We start from the raw sequence: 20,823 nt of genomic DNA on the forward strand, positions 1-20,823 counted from the left end.
TGACAGACGGTCATTCATGGTTCAAATGGCTCTGAGCACTGTGGGACTTAACATCTGAGGTCATCAGTCCCATAGAACTTAGAACTACTTAAACCTAACTAACCTAAGGACACCACGCACATCCGTGCCTGAGGTAGGATTCGAACCTGCGACCATAGCGGTCGGGCGGTTCCAGACTTAAGGGCCTAGAACCTATTGGCCACTGCGGCCGGCCATTCATGAGGAATGTGACGAAAAGTAAGACGACAGCTGCAAAGGTCACTGCAGTGGTCAATGGCGCACTTACTAACCCTGTCAGCACCAAACGCAGGAAACTACAGGGCGATCTGAAATACCAAAACCATTCGTTAACTAACCTAAGTCTGTCCGAACAGGCCTTGGAAGGTCCAACGATACCGACCGGCCGCCGTGTCATCCTTAGCCCACAGGCGTCTCTTGATGCGGATATGGAGGGGCATGTGGTCAGCACACCGCTCTCCCGGCTGTATGTCGGTCTACGAGACCGGAGCCGCTACCTCTCAGTCAAGTAGCTCCTCTGTTTGCCTCTCAAGGGCTGAGTGCACTCCACTTGCCAACAGCGCTGGGGCAGACCGGATGGTCACCCATGCAAGTGCTAGCCCAGCCCGACAGCGCTTAACTTCGGTGTTCTGACGGGAACCGGTCTTACCACTGCGGCAAGGCAGTTGTCAAAACCATTCATTAGTGACGCAAATCTCCCTAACAGGATAACGTAGTGCCGAAGCCAGAAAACCTGAAAGAAAGTCATTTGGTCGCCTTAGAGTAAAACATTGAGGAAGACCGGTGATGATTTGGACAGCCAAATCGTGGTATTCCCAGCCTGCTGTGCAGGGTCGTATTACTGCCGACGATTATGTCACAATTTTGGCTGGACTGGTCGATACTGTGGCACAAGGCTTGTTCCCCAGTGGTGGCAGTCCGTTCCAGGACGACAGGGCCCTGTCCACACAGCTCGTATTGTCCAGCAGTGGTTTCACGAGCACGAGGGCGAACTGTCGCATCTCCCCTGGCCGTTACAACCACCAGATCTCGGTATCATTGTACCTTCGTGGCCTTCTTTGAAGAGAAGGGTGCTTGATCGCTGTCTACCTCTGTCATCACTACCGAACTTACCAGTATTTTACAGGAAGAACGGTATAAGATTCCTTTGAAAACCGTATAGAACCTGTATTTATCGATTCCGAGATACCTGCCAACGGTTTCCCTTTACGATAGTGGGTAAGGTAATGTGTTTTTCGTTTGGTTTTTGTCCAACCCCTTTACAAATGGCTCTAAGCACTATGGGACTTAACATCTGAGGTCGTAAGTCCCCTAGACTTAGAACTACTTAAACCTAACTAACCTAAGGACATCACACACATCCATGCCCGAGGCAGGCTTCGAACCTGCGACCGTAGCAGGCGCGTGGTTCCGGACTGAAGCGTCTAGAACTGCACCGCCACAGCCGCCACCATCCCCTTTACATCTGCATCTACAGCTACATAGATACTCCACAAGCCACCGTACGTTGCACGGCGGAAGGCAACCTGTCCCGCAAGTATTCATTTCCTTTCCTGTTCCACTCGCAATTAGAGCGAGGGAAAACACAACAACCTGAAAGCCTCCGTTGTTGTTGTGGTCTTCAGTCCTGAGACTGGTTTGATGCAGCTCTCCATGCTACTCTATCCTGTGCAAGCTTCTTCATCTCCCAGTATCTACTGCAACCTACATCTTTCTGATCTGCTTAGTGTATTCATCTCTTGGTCTCCCCCTACGATTTTTACCCTCCACGGTGCCCTCCAATACTAAATTGGTGATCCCTTGATGCCTCAGAACATGTCCTACCAACCGATCCCTTCTTCTGGTCAAGTTGTGCCACAAACTTCTCTTCTCCCCAATCCTATTCAATACTTCCTCATTAGTTATGTGATCTACCCATCTAATCTTCATCATTCTTCTGTAGCACCACATTTCGAAAGCTTCTATTCTCTTCTTGTCCATGTTTCGCTTCCATACACGGCTACACTCCATACAAATACTTTCAGAAATGACTTCCTGACACTTAAATCTATACTCGATGTTAACAAATTTCTCTTCTTCAGAAACGATTTCCTTGCCATTGCCAGTCTACATTTTATATCCTCTCTACTTCGACCATCATCAGTTATTTTGCTCCCCAAATAGCAAAACTCCTTTACTACTTTAAGTGTCTCATTTCCTAATCTAATACCCTCAACATCACCCGACTTAATTCGACTACATTCCATTATTCTCGTTTTGTTTTTGTTGATGTTCATCTTATATCCTCCCTTCAAGACACTATCCATTCCGTTCAACTGCTCTTCCAAGTCCTTTGCTGTCTCTGACAGAATTACAATCTCATCGGCGAACCTCAAAGTTTTTATTTCTTCTCCATGGATTTTAATACCTACTCCGAATTTTTCTTTTGTTTCCTTTACTGCTTGCTCAATATACAGATTGAATAACATCGGGGATAGGCTACAACCCTGTCTTACTCCCTTCCCAACAACTGCTTCCCTTTCATGCCCCTCGACTCTTATAACTGCTATCTGTTTTCTGTACAAATTGTAAATAGCCTTTCGCTCCCTGTATTTTACCCCTGCCACCTTTAGAATTTGAAAGAGAGTATTCCAGTCAACATTGTCAAAAGCTTTCTCTAAGTCTAAGCCTCCGTATGAGCCCTAATTTCTCGTATCGTACATTCGTGGTCGTTACGTGCAATGTTGGTGGCAGTACAATCGTTTGGCATTCAGCGTCAAAAGCCGGTTCTCTAAATTTTATCAATAGTCTTTCTCAAAAAGAACGTCGCCTTCCATCCAGACAATCCCGTTTAACCTTCGGTATTAATAACCGTTTCAACTGTATTTTGGTCCTTTATTATTGGACCACTACCAGTTTCGTGGCGTTAAAGGTGCATCTTCAGGTGACAAGATTAAAACTTTAGAGCGGGAAAGCTCGGAATCTCTTTCTCCCAACATTCGTTGTCCATCCGCACAAAACACCGCTGAAAGACGGTATGTTATGGATTAAAAAGTGTTTTTAATCCACGACATACCGTCTTTTAGCGGTGTTTTGTATTGACGGACAACGATTGCTGGGAAAAAAGATTCCGAGCTTTTCCCCTCTAGTGTTTTAATCATTTCACCTGAAGATGCGCCTTCAACGCCACGAAACCGCTAGAGGTACAGTAATAAAGGACCAAAATACAGCTGAAGTGGTTATTAATACCCAAGATGAACACTCATAGCTGTGGTTGCCCCACCTTCAAGGTTGTCTACAAGTCCCTTTTGAGTTCCCGAAGGATTTCCGTAACAGTTCTGTGTTGTTCGAACGTAGCGGTAACTAATATAGCAGCCCACCTCTGAGTTGTTTCGATGTCTTCCTTCAATCCGACCCGGTACGGATCCCAAACACTCGAGCAGTACTCAAGAATAGGTCGCGCCAGCGTCCTACGTGCTGTTTCCTTTACTGGCGACCCACTCTTTCATAAATCCTCCCAATAAACCGAAGTTGATCATTCGCCTTTCCTACCACAGTTCTCAACGCTCGTTCTATTTCATATCGCTTTGCAGCGTTACTCCCAGATATCTAAACGACTTTTCTGTGCTCAGTCCGGATCCGCGCGACTGCTACGGTCGCATGCTCGAATCCTGCCACGGGCACGGATGTGTGTGATGTCGTTAGGTTAGTTAGGTTTAAGTAGTTCTAAGTTCTAGGGGACTGATGACCTCAGATGTTAAGTCTCATAGTGCTCAGAGCCATTTTGAACCATTTGACTTTTCTGTGTCAAGCAGGACACTAGTAATACTGTACCCGAACATTACGTTATATTAATAATTTTTATTTATGGACCGTCTGACAGCAACTGAATAAAACACAATTTTAGTGCCATACGCGTTTCGCCTTTATTTTCTGCAAGGCATCATCAGTGGCCTGGAATATGTACATATGTTAGCTATTTTATTTACATTTTTGTCATTGTGCCTATAGGTTATAAACAGTTCTGGTGGTTGGTATTTCCTATTAAGTAGTAATGTTTAGAACTGTACTTACAGGGCAATTTCCTACATATTACGCTCCTGTTGCATTTTTGGTGTTATTCTTCTTCTTATGAACGCCAATTTGCGGTTTTTTTCGCCGTTCCACAACACTATGCACAGAACGCAGAATACTAGCGGACCGCGGCCGATTTAAAGCTACCACCTAGCAAGTGTGGTGTCTGGCGGTGACACCACACAGTTAACTGTATCTAACGTAAATAAAAAAGTACACACTAATGTGTTTTTATTCCTATTATCTCCTTAAGCTGGCTTGTCCGAACCCATATTCCCTACTCAACTTGTTCAGTCGAGCAATTTTTATGTCCAGTTAAATTTTTGGCACGCTCTTAGGGAAACCCCCTGCATAACCTGTGGCCGCGAGCTCGACTCCAGTCCACCATCAGCAATGAAGGGCGAAGTTCTGACAATGCCAGTCACTCGTGCTGGCGAAACGTTAGAAAAATCATCAGACAAACGTCGGCCGAAGAAGCAAAGACAGAAGTCAACAGGCTGTTTGTCAACAAGTGGCCGCGAATGCCTTGACATTATGTCCTCTCAGCGTTGCCTCTGCAGTCTCCGTAGAGAAGTAGCGTGTGTAGTTTATGAAACATCTCCTTAGAAAAATTTATCAATTACTGTACTGGTTAACCACTTACGTTACTTCATTTTCAAACAGCTGAGCAAAACTGAACATACTCAGACATTTTTATCTTTACTTATTCTGATCATCACTACACAGACACACAATATTTTTTTAGCGAACGCAATCTGACTTTCAATAATCCCTACAAAAGGATGGCCCTGACTAACAATAACCTATACCTTTCCTGAATCACTTACCTCACAAAAATCTTCGTTACTCGAACTACTGCAATACAGCGAACGCCAATACTGCCAGCTGAATAAAAGATTCTAACTACTGAAGTCACTAATTACTGATAGACCGTATTATTCGTTTCGGTCCTCTTGATAACTATGCAAGTGTGATTACTCATGTCAACCACATCGAGATTACGGGCAGCATGGGGTTCACGCCTGAACCTCAGGAAGTGCGCTAGCAGCGCATGTCGGGTGTTTCAAGCGTCAACTTCGCGTCTCAATATCTCGGGATGCAATGGGAATATTGCGATGCAATCAACGCCATTGTGTATGTGCTTTGTCATGCTATGGATTGCTGAAGAAAAAATATAGGAGGTCCATTTAAAAAAAAACATAAGTTTGTGTTAAAAAACACATATGCTTTCGTTTTAGAATGTTTACAAATATGTACATTCATGGGCCCCAGCCCTACTTTGATACCGGTGAAAGTCGTTTTCCAATAGCTGTTATTATTCCAGAGATATTTTGGGTGGACAAGATAGCTGAGACACCCTATATATATATATATATATATCAGTTCATGATATCCAGTATTACAAATTTACTCTTTCTGATGGACGCGCGTCCAGATCGTCCGCTCTCAAAACTCCGCCATCTCTCTCCCCACATCCACCACTGCTGGCGGCTCACCTCCAATTGCGCAACGCTACGCGCTGTTCACATGCAACGGCCCAACACTACAATAGCAAATATTCCAACAATGCAAACCAGCCACAGACTGCACACAGCACAGTCAGTGATTTTCATACACAGCACTACGCGGCGTTACCAACATAAAAAACTAAACAGCCTACTTACATATATTAAGGTAAATACATCGTGTGTTCTCTGTCAAATTCTTTCCTTTGCTAACTATGCTTATCCGTAGTTAGTGCCTTCAGTAGTTAGAGTCTTTTATTTAGCTGGCAGTATTGGCGCTCTCTGTATTGCAGTAGTTCGAGTAACGAAGATTTTTGTGAGGTAAATGATTCATGAAAGGTATAGGTTATTGTTAGTCAGGGCCATTCTTTTGTAGGGATTATTGAAAGTCAGATTGCGTTACGCTAAAAATATTGTGTGTCAGATTAGTGATGATCAGAATAAGTAAAGAGAGAAATGTCTGAGTACGTTAAGTTTTGCTCAACTGTTTGAAAATCAAGTAACGTAAGGGGTTAACCAGTACAGTAATTGATAAATTTTTCTAAGGGGAGGTTTCAGTTTGTCTTGATTGGTGAAAGATTTATTTTTCAAACAAACCGGCACTTGACGCACGTGAACTTTGTAGACAGAATGAGAGCCACATTTCCTCATTCGTATCGGTACCGCGGCGGTGCGAAACAGTTTCCTCCTTATCCGACGTGACGTATTTCCTTATTTGTACATGAAATCATTAACTTCCTGGTAGGACTGCCATCGGCGTCTTGTTCAAAACAGATAAATCCTATCATTCCGCTCACCGTACGACAGCAAATGTTGTCCAATGCATTTCTCTTCAGTCGGTCTTCGATATCTCATTGTGGCTCCCTTGAGGCAGTGGCTAAATTCTAGGGGTCAGACAGGCACCTCGCAGAAGAAGAGCCGAGGGGTTCTGGGCGCTACAGTCTGGAACCGCGCGACCGCTACGCTCGCAGGTTCGAATCCTGCCACGGGCATCGATGTGTGTGATGTCCTTAGGTTAGTTAGGTTTAATTAGTTCTAAGTTCTAGGCGACTGATGACCTCAGAAGTTAAGTCGCATAGTGCTCAGAGCCATTTTGAAATACAGGGTGTTTCCGTGAGGACGAGCAAAAGTGTAATAACAGGACATAGAGAATGCACCACTGAACACTTTGAAGCAGGGAATGCGGTGTCGGAGAAGCCAGCTTAAGGGGCTCCGGAACGCCCTATACTTGCAATGTTAAAATAACGCTTATAAATTACATCTTTCCTCACAAAGTATTTGAGGTAGGAAGTTGAACTTTTTACAGATTATTTATTGGAATATGGGCTACAACTTAACACAGGGATTTTACAAAATTTTAGTTCAGTTATTAAAGATGATTTTTTTTCAATTGTAATGAAAATTCACAACACTTTTTTGCAATTTTTTATTTATATATTCAAAAATATACAGATTTTTGGAAAAAGGCTGTGTTAAATTATGCAGAAGGTACTGTGTAACATTTACTGAAAGTTAGAAAACATGTAATTAGTATGAGAAAATAAAAGTTTTGGGAATCGAGCGACAAAGATTGGATTAACTTTTTAGTGCATTCCAGGTCCACAGGATGGATTATCTTCGTCCTCTGCAAACTCCTCCTCCAGCTTCCTCTTGTTCCTCCTCCTGTTTACTCTTGCTTGTATTTCTAGACTCTTTACATCCCTGTCTGCAGCCCGAAGGCGTTCCTTGTCTAAAGCAAGCATCGCTCGTACCATGTTAGAATATTATTATTTACAGTAATAACACATACCTTTGGCTTTCCAACATTTCTCTTTTTCTTAAAAGCCTTCAGAGATTTCTAATAACTTCACTTTTACTCACTATTATACTTCAACAAAACAGAGACTCAAGAAACAGAATTCATTACGAATATTTTCGACATAACGACAGAGTAAATAAACATGAAACAATCGACAATCACACCAGCGATATATATTGAACCATCACAGGTTAGCCACAACACATACTTTATCTCACATCACTAAAATGTACCTGATGAACACGGAGGTTAATAATAACACCATTTGACAGCAGTTTGACAGCGCCACAGTGGGTCACGCCCATGTAGAACACATTTCAAAAAAAATTTAAAAATAGTTGTAGTCTTCGGAATTGAATAAATTATATATCTATTAAAAGGTAATAGTCTGCAGATTCAGAAAACCCAAAAAAGTAAAAATTGAACTTTTCATGATTTTGAGCCTTTCGGGAGCCCCTTAAGGAGATCTGGAAGTAATCTTATCTACCGCTTTGTCTAGAATTACGCTTTTCCAGCTTATTTAGAAATATCATGCTTACATGTTTATATGTCCTGTGCTGTTTATTTACATGTACATTCTTTATTTCCTGCAAGGAAACAAGGTAGTCGATTACTAGGAAGTCGTGATGCCAGTTTTGTTTCTTACTTGTTCATGCGAGGAGTTCTACCTGAGTTGTCTGTGAACGTATCCTTGGCTGTTCGTGAGAGGATATGGATACAACATGGCGGTGCGCTACCTCACTTCAGATTTGTATTTCCTGGTCACTGAGCCGGCCGCTGTGGCCGAGCAGTTCTAGGCACTTCAGTCCGGAACCGCGCTGGTGCTACGGTCGCAGGTTCGAATCCTGCCTCGGGCATGGATGTGTGTGATCTCCTTAGGTTAGTTAGGTTTAAATAGTTCTAAGTTCTACGGGACTGATGACCTCAGAAGTTAAGTCCCATAGTGCTCAGAGCCATTTGAACCATTTTTGAACAGAAGAAGAACGAACCGCAGCTATGAGAAACGGCGATATCTCTCACCACTAGTTCTACAAAACACGAAAATCCCCTGCTTTCGCTCTTCGTTTGATATTGTCTTCAACCAAGCCCTTGTGTCGTACTTTTCGTCCGACGCCCCGTCGGAAGTTCGAATCCTCCCTCGGGTATGGGTGTGTGTGTTGTCCATAGCGTAAGTTATTTTAAGTTAGATTAAGTAGTGTGTAGGCTTGGGGACCGACGAACTCAGCAGTTTGGTCCCATAAGACCTTACCACAAATTTCCAAAATTTTTTCGTCCGATTTTAGAACGGGGACAAACATTAATCTTGGTGATGTTTGGTTTGTGGGGCGCTCAACTGCGCGGATATCAGCGGTCGTACGAATCCCCAACCTTAGCGCAGTCCAGTCTCGCCACTTTCATGAATGATGATGAAATGATGAGGACAACACAAACACCCAGTCACCTCGAGGCAGGTGAAAATCCCTGACCCCGCCCGGAATCGAACCCGGGACCCCGTGCTCGGGCAGCGAGAACGCGACCGCGGGACATTAATCTTGACCTAGAGTGTTTCGTTACCTGACACTGGCCACGGTAGGCTTGCGTCTATATGGAGGGCCGTAAAACTGTGGTGTGGGTGGAATACGCCTTCTTCAGCCACTCTAGCGGCGACTAGTAAATGTTTGCACTTCCACCTGTATAGTATATCTACACGTATGAGCTACTGCCCGTCAGAAATGCCTTTATTACGGCAAACAGACAATCAAGCTCGTTCTGACCCTCAGAACTTCCAAAGCATGCTGCAGAGACTACAACATCAGATAAATTAACAGATTTGTCTTGGGTGTGTTGGGGGCCATAACAGACGCGCGGGCATAGGGCATACTCCGCATAGGTCCGCTTACTCAGGATTAAAAAAAAAAAGCTCCATAGTGAAGCTGTTGACCGCTTCGCTAAGAGATCAGTTACACCCAACACCGATCTCTTATAAGAATCTCGAAACGACAGTCAACAAACCTGCTTATGACGGCTGTAACTGTGAGTAAGATGTATCCCATCACTATAAATAATGGTGGCCATACAGACGAACGTCTCTTCTCGGCCATGGTACACCTCGGTGAAACTTAGTGGACGCCAAGTGGCCTATGTCATTCACATGAGACTCAGACACGGCTCTTAGCCCGCCCACCCACACCGGAAGCAATTATCGCTTCTGGATACTGCGATAAGGACCCACGGCAATGGCGGACATGAAGCACGTTCCACTGGCGAGTACCTAGGACACGGCAGCTCAAGCAGTCCTGTACATACGGCAGATTGGTTGTGAAGGATTACCCGCGTAACCACAAGTATGTTTTACTTTACCAGCTTTATGTATATTCACTAAAGTGGCAAAAGTCGTGGAATACCTCCTAATACAGGGTGATTCAAAAAGAATACCACAACTTTAGGAATTTAAAACTCTGCAACGACAAAAGGCAGAGCTAAGCACTATCTGTCGGCGAATTAAGGGAGCTATAAAGTTTCATTTAGTTGTACATTTGTTCGGTTGAGGCGCTGTTGACTAGGCGTCAGCGTCAGGTGATGCTAAGATGGCGACCGCTCAACAGAAAGCTTTTTGTGTTATTGAGTACGGCAGAAGTGAATCGACGACAGTTGTTCAGCGTGCATTTCGAACGAAGTATGAGAATCCGCGGGAAACAACTCAGTATGAACGTGACTCGCCTAAGATGAACGTTTTCTGTGCCATTTCAGCCAATAAAGTTTTTGGTCCCTTTTTCTTCGAAGGTGCTACTGTAACTGGACTACAGTATCTTAAGATGTTAGAGAATTGGCTGTTCCCTCAGCTCGAACAAGAAGCACAACAATTCATATTTCAGCAGGATGGAGCGCCACCACATTGGCACTTATCTGTCCATAACTACCTGAACGTCAACTACCCGAGGCGATGGATCGGCCGCCAGACAGCCCGTGACAGAGCACTTCATCACTGGCCTCCAAGAAGCCCTGATCTTACCCCCTGCGATTTTTTCTTATGGGGGTATGTTAAGGATATGGTGTTTCGGCCACCTCTCCCAGCCACCATTGATGATTTGAAACGAGAAATAACAGCAGCTATCCAAACTGTTACGCCTGATATGCTACAGAGAGTGTGGAACGAGTTGGAGTATCGGGTTGATATTGCTCGAGTGTCTGGAGGGGGCCATATTGAACATCTCTGAACTTGTTTTTGAGTGAAAAAAAACCTTTTTAAATACTCTTTGTAATGATGTATAACAGAAGGTTATATTATGTTTCTTTCATTAAATACACGTTTTTAAAGTTGTGGTATTCTTTTTGAATCACCCTGTATTGTGCCGGATTCCCTTTCCCGGTGTAGTGCAGCAACTCGACGTCGCATGGACCCAACAAGTGGTTGGAAGTCCCCAGCAGAAGTACTGAGCCTCGTTGCTCCTCTATATACCTGTCCATAATTGCGAAAAAGTTGCTAGTGAAGGATCTTGAGCGCGAACTGACCTCTCGATTATGTCTCATAAATACTCGATAGAATTCATGTCGGGCGATCTGTGTCACCAAATCATTAGCCTGCATTGTCCGGAATGTTCCTCAAACCACCCGCGAACAATTGTACACTACTGGCCATTAAAATTGCTACACTAAGAAGGAATGCAGATGATAAACGGGTATTCATTGCACAAATACATTATACTAGAACGGACATGTGATTACATTTTCGCGCAATTCGGGTGCATACATCCTGAGAAATCAGTACCCAGACAACCATCTCTGGCCGTAATAACGGCCTTGATACGCCTGGGCGTTGAGTCAAACAGAGCTTCGATGGTGTGTACAGGTACAGCTGCAAAACCAACTACAACACGATACTACTGTTCATCAACAGTAGTGACTGGCGTATTGTGACGAGCCAGTTGCTCGGCCACCACTGACTAGACGTTTTCAATTGGTGAAAGATCTTTAGAATGTGCTGACCAGGGCACGTTTTCTGTATTCAGAAAGGCCCGTACAGGACCTGCAACATGCGGTCGTGCATTATCCTGCTGAAATGTACGGTTTCGCAGGGATTGAATGAAGGGTAGAGCCACGGGTCGTAACACATCTGAAATGTAACGTCCACTGTTCAAAGTGCCGTCAATGCGAACAAGAGGTGACCGAGACGTGTAACCAATGGCACCCCATACCATTACGCCGGGTGACGAATACAGGCTTCCAATGTGCATTCACCGCGATGTCGCCAAACACGGATGTTACCATCATGATGCTGTAAACAGAACCTGGATTCATACAAAAAAAATGACGTTTTGCCATTCGTGCACCCAGGTTTGTCGTTGAGTACACCATCGCAGGCGCTCCTGTCTGTGACGTAGCGTCGAGGGTAACCGCAGCCGTGGTCTCCGAGCTGATAGTCCATGCTGCTGCAAACGTCGTCGAATTGATCGTGCAGATGGTTGTTGTCTTGCAAGCGTCCCCATCTGTTGACACAGTGATCGAGACGTGGCTGCACGATCCGTTACAGCCATGCGAATAATATGCCTATCTCGACTGCTAGTGATACGAGGCCGTTGGGATACAGCACGGCGTTCCGTATTACCCTCCTGAACCCACCGATTCCATATTCTGCTAACAGTCATTGGATCTCGACCAACGCGAGCAGCAATGTCGCGATACGATAAACCGCAATCGCGATAGGCTGCAATCAGACCTTTATCAAAGTCGGAAACGTGATGGTACGCATTTCTCCTCCTTACATGAAGCATCACAGCGACGTTTCACCAGGCAACGCCGGTTAAATGGTGGTTGTGTATGAGAAATCCATTGGAAACTTTCCTCATGTCAGCACGTTGCAAGTGTTGCCACCGGCGCCAGCCTTGCGTGAATGCTCTGAAAAGCTAATCATTTGCATATCACAGCATGTACTTGCTGTCGGTTAAATTTCGCGTCTTTAGCAGGTCATCTTAGTGGTGTAGCAATTTTAATGGCCAGTAGTGTACAACGAGATATGGCGCAGCGTCATCCATAAAAATTCCATCTTTGTTTGGAGATATAAAGCTCATGAATGGCTGCAAAACGTCTCCAAGCAGCCCCACATAACGTTTCCAGTCGATCATCAGTTCAGTTGGACAAGGGGACCCGGTGCACTTCATGTAAACACAGCCCACACCATTATGGAGCCACCACGAGGTTCCATAGCGCCTTGTTGACAGTTTGGGTCCGTGGTTCACCGGGCACTGTGGGACTTAACATCTGAGGTCATCAGTCCCCCAGAACTTAGAACAACTTAAACCTAACTAACCTAAGGACATCACACATATCCATACCCGAGGCAGGATTCGAACCTGCGACCGTAGCGGTCCCACGGTTCTGGACTGAACCGCCTAGAACCGCTCTGCCACAGCGGCCGGCTGGGTCCATGGCTTCGTGGGCGCTGCGCCATGCTAAAAACCCACCATCTGCTCTTACCAACTGAAATCGGGACTAATCTGACCCAGCCACCCTTTTCCAGTCGTCTGGTGTCCAACCGATATGGTCGAGCCCAGAAGAGATGGTGCAGGCGATGTGCTGTTAACAACGGTGCGAGGTGCCGGGGCTAGCAGTGTATTTAACACTCATTTCTTCTAGAATCTACATATGTAAATGATGCTCTAAGGCCCCCCTATTCTAACTCCAACTTTTGCTGTTGCACAAGGATTAAAAAAATACGCGAACTGACTCTAATCAACCCTGCCAGTGGAGTAGAAGAGAGTTTGGCAGCTGCAATAATTTAATTTGATAAATAAGTTAAATAAACGAAGTTTTCATTAACATAGTGAGGAATGATGCGGTTGCTCTACCGATTAACATAATGAAAGTTCTGTCCAAAATAACAATATGATTTATTAAGACTAAACACAAAATAATAAACAAAAACACATGAAACATTTACAATACATCAAATTGGCTCAAATTGGATACTCAAACAAACGCTGTGAATGTGAAGTTGTCCCTAAACTAGATTGTGAGGATTATGACGAAGTGGTATGTGGAGCCAAATCCTTGCCACTCAAATCTTAAGAGAGACACACAGCTAACCCAACATTAATTGCTGCTACTCAAGACAGAACAAAGTTAGAAAAAGACGAACAGGCGCGCTCTGCTGAGCTCTGATTATCACCTAGGAAAATCCCTATCTGCCAGTGCTGCGGACATACATTACCAAACTGTCTTCTTAACTGCCAGAACACGATCTGGCGTACCGGAGGCGATGGCTGGTTGCTTCGACGTCCTCGACCGAAAGACGAGAGCCGACTACCTAGAGCACCCGTACAGGCCGAACACACAACATTCCCGCCCCCACGACTGTGGCCGTGGTTAAACGTTCCAATCAGCAACTCGAAAACCGGCGGAAAATTCCCCTCTATTGCCGGAGCACTACCATTCCACCAATGGAGATTCTTGGCGCCAATTTCTGCGCTGATTTTGCTACGTCACGGAGCTATGCCCTGAGCAAGCCAATCACAGTTACTACACTCCTGGAAATTGAAATAAGAACACCGTGAATTCATTGTCCCAGGAAGGGGAAACTTTATTGACACATTCCTGGGGTCAGATACATCACATGATCACACTGACAGAACCACAGGCACATAGACACAGGCAACAGAGCATGCACAATGTCGGCACTAGTACAGTGTATATCCACCTTTCGCAGCAATGCAGGCTGCTATTCTCCCATGGAGACGATCGTAGAGATGCTGGATGTAGTCCTGTGGAACGGCTTGCCATGCCATTTCCACCTGGCGCCTCAGTTGGACCAGCGTTCGTGCTGGACGTGCAGACTGCGTGAGACGACGCTTCATCCAGTCCCAAACATGCTCAGTGGGGGACAGATCCGGAGATCTTGCTGGCCAGGGTAGTTGACTTACACCTTCTAGAGCACGTTGGGTGGCACGGGATACATGCGGACGTGCATTGTCCTGTTGGAACAGCAAGTTCCCTTGCCGGTCTAGGAATGGTAGAACGATGGGTTCGATGACGGTTTGGATGTACCGTGCACTATTCAGTGTCCCCTCGACGATCACCAGTGGTGTACGGCCAGTGTAGGAGATCGCTCCCCACACCATGATGCCGGGTGTTGGCCCTGTGTGCCTCGGTCGTATGCAGTCCTGATTGTGGCGCTCACCTGCACGGCGCCAAACACGCATACGACCATCATTGGCACCAAGGCAGAAGCGACTCTCATCGCTGAAGACGACACGTCTCCATTCGTCCCTCCATTCACGCCTGTCGCGACACCACTGGAGGCGGGCTGCACGATGTTGTGGCGTGAGCGGAAGACGGCCTAACGGTGTGCGGGACCGTAGCCCAGCTTCATGGAGACGGTTGCGAATGGTCCTCGCCGATACCGCAGGAGCAACAGTGACCCTAATTTGCTGGGAAGTGGCGGTGCGGTCCCCTATGGCAGTGTGTAGGATCCTACGGTCTTGGCGTGCATCCGTGCGTCGCTGCGGTCCGGTCCCAGTTCGACGGGCACGTGCACCTTCCGCCGACCACTGGCGACAACATCGATGTACTGTGGAGACCTCACGCCCCACGTGTTGAGCAATTCGGCGGTACGTCCACCCGGCCTCCCGCGTGCCCACTATACGCCCTCGCTCAAAGTCCGTCAACTGCACATACGGTTCACGTCCACGCTGTCGCGGCATGCTATCAGTGTTAAAGACTGCAATGGAGCTCCGTATGCCACGGCAAACTGGCTGACACTGACGGCGGCGGAGCACAAATGCTGCGCAGCTAGCGCCATTTGACGGCCAACACCGCAGTTCCTGGTGTGTCCGCTGTGCCGTGCGTGTGATCATTGCTTGTACAGCCCTCTCGCAGTGTCCGGAGCAAGTATGGTGGGTCTGACACACCGGTGTCAATGTGTTCTTTTTTCCATTTCCAGGAGTGTATTTTGCAGAAAGCGTGGGAATTTTCCCGCCACAACTGCCTGGGTACACAAGTCATTTCCACGCCTCGCTGGTAGCAGAAAGTGTTTTCGCTAAGTTTCTGTGAAGTAACGGAACCTCCAGCCCAGCCGCTACTTCAGACCCCTCCGGGCGTGTCTTTTGACAATGTCGGCGTCTGCAAAGCATTCACTCGACTTCCTCACACCCGTCGGCTTAACGCTTTCCAGATCAGAAGAGCCCGCCTGTCACCGGACCACCCGGGTCACGAGAGATGCTGTGTGGGAAGTCCGCATGTGAAGGAATAGCGACTTTTCACTGCATGCAATTAGAGAGGAAAATCATAAGATAGAAATATGAGAGGGGGCTCATGCCACCTCTCAACGGCACTCGTGTCGTCGTCTGCTGCCATAGCCCATTAACGCCAAATTTCCCCCTACTGTCCTAAGGTATACGTTCGTTCGTACGTCCCATGTTGATTTCTGCTGTTATCTCACACAGTGTTGCTTGTCTGTTAGCACTGACAACTCTACGCAAACGCCGCTGCTCTCGGTCGTTAAGTGAACGCCGTCGGCCACAGCATTGCTCGTTGCGAGAGGTAATGCCCGAAATGTGTTACTCTCGGCACACTCTCGACACTGTGGCTCTCGGAATTTTGAATTCCCTAACGGCTTCCGAAATAGAACGCCCCATGCGTCCAACTAGCATTCCGCGTTCAAAGTATGTTAATTCTGATCATCAAGTCTGAAACCTGTTCACACGAATCACCCGGGTACAAATGACAGCTCCGCCAATGCACCGCCCTTTTATAGCTTCCGTACGCGAAACAACCGCCACCTGTATATGTGTATATCGGTATCCCCTGACTTCTGTCCCTTAGTGTATAAGTAGAAATTCCTTGCGGACTGTTTAAAAGACGATGACATACAATTTTAGAATACACCTTTTCTGTTGATCTCGTCCTAATATGGAACCAGTCCGGCTCGAAAACTGAGTCATAATTTTGTGTTATTGTGCATTTAGAAATCGTGGGAAGACTTTGGAAACAGGTTGGAGACTATGGGTCAAGCTGCTGGAAAACCATTCTGGAGTGTAATTAGCAGTCTTCGAAAAGGAGGTAAGAAGGAAATGACAAGTATTTTGGACAGGTCAGGAAAACTGCTGGTGAATCCTGTGGATGCCTTGGGCAGATGGAGGGAATGTTTTGAAGAGTTGCTCAATGTAGGTGAAAATGCGATCAGTAATGTTTCAGATTTCGAGGTAGAATGGGATAGGAATTATGATGGAAATAGGATCACATTTGAGGAAGTGGAAAAAATGGTCAATAGATTGCAGTGCAATAAAGCGGCTGGGGTGGATGAAATTAAGTCGGAACTCATCAAATACAGTGGAATGTCAGGTCTTAAATGGCTACACAGGATAATTGAAATGGCCTGGGAGTCGGGACAGGTTCCATCAGACTGGACAAAAGCAGTAATCACACCAATCTTTAAACATGGAAACAGAAAAGATTGTAACAACTACAGAGGTATCTCTTTAATCAGCGTTGTGGGTAAAATCTTCTCAGGTATTGTTGAAAGGAAAGTGCGAGTATTAGTTGAGGACTAATTGGATGAAAATCAGTGTGGGTTTAGGCCTCTTAGAGGTTGTCAGGACCAGATCTTTAGCTTACGGCAAATAATGGAGAAGTGTTATGAGTGGAACAGAGAATTGTATCTATGGTTTATAGATCTAGAAAAGGCATATGACCGGGTTCCTAGGAGGAAGTTATTGTCTGTTCTACAAGATTATGGAATAGGAGGCAAACTTTTGCAAGCAATTAAAGGTCTTTACATGGATAGTCAGGCAGCAGTTAGAGTTGACAGTAAATTGAGTTCATGGTTCAGAGTAGTTGCAGGGGTAAGACAAGGCTGCAACCTGTCTCCACTGTTGTTCATATTATTTATGGATCATATGTTGAAAACAATAGACTGGCTGGGTGAGATTAAGATATGTGAACACAAAATAAGCAGTCTTGCATATGCGGATGACTTAGTTGTGATGGCAGATTCGATTGAAAGTTTGCAAAGTAATATTTCAGAGCTAGATCAGAAATGTAAGGACTATGGTATGAAGATTAGCATCTCCAAAACGAAAGTAATGTCAGTGGGAAAGAAATATAAACGGATTGAGTGCCAAATAGGAGGAACAAAGTTAGAACAGGTGGACGGTTTCAAGTACTTAGGATGCATATTCTCACAGGATGGCAACATAGTGAAAGAACTGGAAGCGAGGTGTAGCAAAGCTAATGCAGTGAGCGCTCAGCTACGATCTACTCTCCTCTGCAAGAAGGAAGTCAGTACCAAAACTAAGTTATCTGTGCACCGTTCAATCTTTCGACCAACTTTGTTGTATGGGAGCGAAAGCTGGGTGGATTCAGATTACCTTATCAACAAGGTTGAGTTTACAGATATGAAAGTAGCTAGGATGATTGCAGGTACTAGTAGATGGGAACAATGGCAGGAGGGTGTCCACAATGAGGAAATCAAAGAAAAACTGGGAATGAACTCTATAGATGTAGCAGTCAGGGCGAACAGGCTTAGATGGTGGGGTCATGTTACACGCATGGGAGAAGCAAGGTTACCCAAGAGACTCATGGGTTCAGCAGTAGAGGGTAGGAGGAGTCGGGGCAGACGGAGGAGAAGGTACCTGGATTCGGTTAAGAATGATTTTGAAGTAATAGGTATAACATCAGAAGAGGCACCAATGTTAGCACTGAATAGGGGATCATGGAGGAACTGTATAAGGGGGGCTATGCTCCAGACTGAACGCTGAAAGGCATAATCAGTCTTAAATGATGATGATGAAATGATGATCATGATGTGCATTTAGAACTTCCAGTATTATTCTGATGCGAAATTTAAAATCCTGTTAACTTGGTGGCATTGTAACTACTACTGTCTGTATTCTGTTCGTCATTTTGTGTTTGTAGCTTGCATTGAGAACTTATGTCTGTACGTGAAACTCTCATTGCTGTTCTACTGTAAAATTTCCAATTATGTCAACATGGCATTGTTTTAACCACTGCTGGCTGTATTGTCGTTGCTGCCCAAAGCCAAAATAAATAAATATTAATAAAAACAGATAACTCCTACGTTCTAAATATTTGCAACTATTCTGAAACGAGTAATTGGATTTTGAGGAGTGAAACGCCATTTAATTCGTGTTAGAACTAATGTCAAATGGTGTAAGATGTTCGAGATCCTTAGAAATACAGGGGTAAGCTGTAGGGGAAGGCGGGTAACATACAAATATAAGAGAACCAAGTTGCAAAAATAAGACTGGAAGACTAAGAACGAAGAGTTCTGATTGAAAAGAGTGTAAGACAGTGATGCAGGCTTCTGCCCCTACTGTTCAGTCTATACGTCGAATAAGCAATGACGAAAATAAAAGAAAGAGTAAAGAGTGGAATTAAAATTCAAGGTGAAAGTATGTCAATGACAAGACTCGCTGATGGCACTGCTATCCTGTGAATGTAAAGAATTGCAGCAGCTGCTGAATGGGATAACCAGTCTAATGAGTACAGAATATGGACTGAGAGTAAATCGAAGAAAGACGAGAGTAATGTGGAGTAGTAGAAATGAGAACAGCGAGAAACTTAACATCACGATAGATGGTCACGAGGTAGATGAAGTTAAGGATTTCTGCTACCTAGGCAGCAAAATAACGCATGATGAACGGAGCAAGGAGGGCAAAATAAGCAGAGCAGCACTAATAAAAACGGCTTTCCTGGCCAAGAGAAATCTACTAGTATCAAATATAGGTCTTAATTTGAGGAAGAAATTCCTGAGAATGTGCGTATGGAGCCGGCCGGAGTGGCCGAGCGGTTCTAGGCGCTTCAGTCTGGAACCGCGCGATCGCTACGGCCGCAGGTTCGAATCCTGCCTCGGGTATGGATGTGTGTGATGTCCTTAGGTTAGTTAGGTTTAAGTAGTTCTAAGTTCTAGGGGACTGATGACGTCAGCAGTTAAGTCCCATAGTACTCAGAGCCATTTGAAGCATTTGTACGTTTGGAACACAGTAATGTATGGTAGTGAAAGTGGATTGTGGGAAAACCGGATCAGGAGAGAATCGAGGCTTATGAGATGCGGTGCTGGAGATGACCATTGAAAATTAGGTGGACTGATAAAGAAATCTGGTGTCTACCGGTTCTTATAATATATCCTATAGGGTGTTACCTGGTAAGCTATTTTTCAATAACAATTTGTCCATTATATTTTGACTGTTGAGCTCCGTGGCCGTGGATAATGATATTTCATTGTAAAAATACAGCAACCAGCCACTTTTTAACGCGTTTTATTTATGCCAATATGCATTTCGGGTTTGCACCCATCTTCAGCTGGCAAATTACATGGATCTTCAGTTACTACAGTAGTACAATCTCGACAGCAGTTTGGATGTTGCAGCAGGCCTGTGCAAAAGCAACGATTCCAATCATTTACTTCAATTTCGCGAGTTTAAAGTTACGCACTATCAGTTGCTCATTTTACTTACATTCTCCTCTCCTTGTTTTTTCTTGGCTTTTCTTCTTTCTTGCAACAACACAAACACTTTTTATCACATATTTTACACAGGCGCACTGCGTTATCCGCCATGTTGTCGACTGACAGTTTTTGTTTACATACAAACGGTTTATCTATGGACAGAGTTATATTTTTCGAAAGTTTTGAGGTTATAAGATAAGCTACTGTTTTCTAAACATTGACTTGGGTGACAGAAGTATTCTAAGTACAATGTATACAATTTTTTTTTGTAGTATTGAAGATAATAAACTAACATAACACATTTATACAACGCAGTAATTCATACATTTACAATATAACAAAGATAGAATTAAGATTTTTATGTTTTATACTATTACATGCATTTGTTAGGTTTATATTAGATTATGTTATTTCTTGATTGTGCTTAGTGAGTGGTTTGATAAGTAGAGTTTGGAAGTTTTTCAGAAATATTCGGTTTGGTAGCTCTGTTTGGTCGTTAAGTATGTCAGAAGGGGATGCATGTTTATGTGAATAAATTTCGATTTCTTCTAGGAGGTTCATTCTTTTTCCTTTGTTGGCTAGGTGGAGAACTTGTAGGTTATGGGATATGTCTGTTACTTGATGTTCTTCTTCTGCTACATGTTGGGCGAATGTGGATTTATTTAAGTTTTTTAAACGAAGAGCATCCATGTGTTCTCGAAACCGTATGCTGAAGTTTCTCTCTGTTTCGCCTATGTATGTTTTTGGACATGAATTGCAGTTAAGTTTGTATATTCCTGATTGATTGTACGGTTTGGTATTATTTTTAATGTTATGGATAGCTTTGTCCTTTATTTTGTTATTTGTATAGTAGCTGATTTTGATATCTGTTCCTCGGAACAGCTTTGCTATTTTATATGACAGCTTTCCTACAAATGGCAAGCTTACATATTTTTCTTTTGGCTGTGTTGTGGCATTCTTTAATGTTGTTTTGTTATTGTATTTGTTTATGTGGGGATTTATCTTAGAGT

The 20,823-nt window shown here is 44.6% G+C and overlaps 1 pseudogene; it reads right to left on the reverse strand.

Moving 5' to 3' along the window:
* Window positions 1–569: 569 nt before the first annotated feature.
* LOC126107112 (5S ribosomal RNA) lies at window positions 570–688 on the reverse strand (annotated as a pseudogene).
* Window positions 689–20,823: the final 20,135 nt, after the last annotated feature.

This window comes from Schistocerca cancellata, chromosome 10 (genome assembly GCF_023864275.1).
Source record: "Schistocerca cancellata isolate TAMUIC-IGC-003103 chromosome 10, iqSchCanc2.1, whole genome shotgun sequence".
Classification (NCBI taxonomy): Eukaryota; Metazoa; Arthropoda; class Insecta; order Orthoptera; family Acrididae; genus Schistocerca; species Schistocerca cancellata.